The following is a 365-nucleotide window of genomic DNA, read 5'->3' on the forward strand; positions in this document are numbered from 1 at the left end:
GAGGGCTTTGCCACGCACTTCCCCTGGCGTCTCAAAAAGACCATCGTGCGGTCTGGATCCCTGGCCACGCCTTTTGGCCCGGGGAGGCCCAAGTCCCGCTGTATGTCTTCATCCCTGGTTCGCACTTAGCGGAGACCCTGCCTCATCCTGCCTTTTCTCTGTCTCTGTAGATCTCTATATTCCCGTGGTCCCTTGCCCCTGTATCCCAAGGTAACCAGGCGCTAGCGCTTTTTATCTGCACCCTAGCTCGCCTCCTGGGGGAACCTTCCTTCTTCCAGCCGGTTTGCACTCGGTTTTGTGCCCCGGTGAGACACCTTCCCCTCTTTCCCCGTCTTCTCTCCCCAGTGGCCGGGGTGGGGCTCTGT

The sequence above is a fragment of the Neophocaena asiaeorientalis genome, unplaced genomic scaffold (assembly GCF_003031525.2).
Source record: "Neophocaena asiaeorientalis asiaeorientalis breed wild unplaced genomic scaffold, Neophocaena_asiaeorientalis_V1.1 scaffold633, whole genome shotgun sequence".
Classification (NCBI taxonomy): Eukaryota; Metazoa; Chordata; class Mammalia; order Artiodactyla; family Phocoenidae; genus Neophocaena; species Neophocaena asiaeorientalis.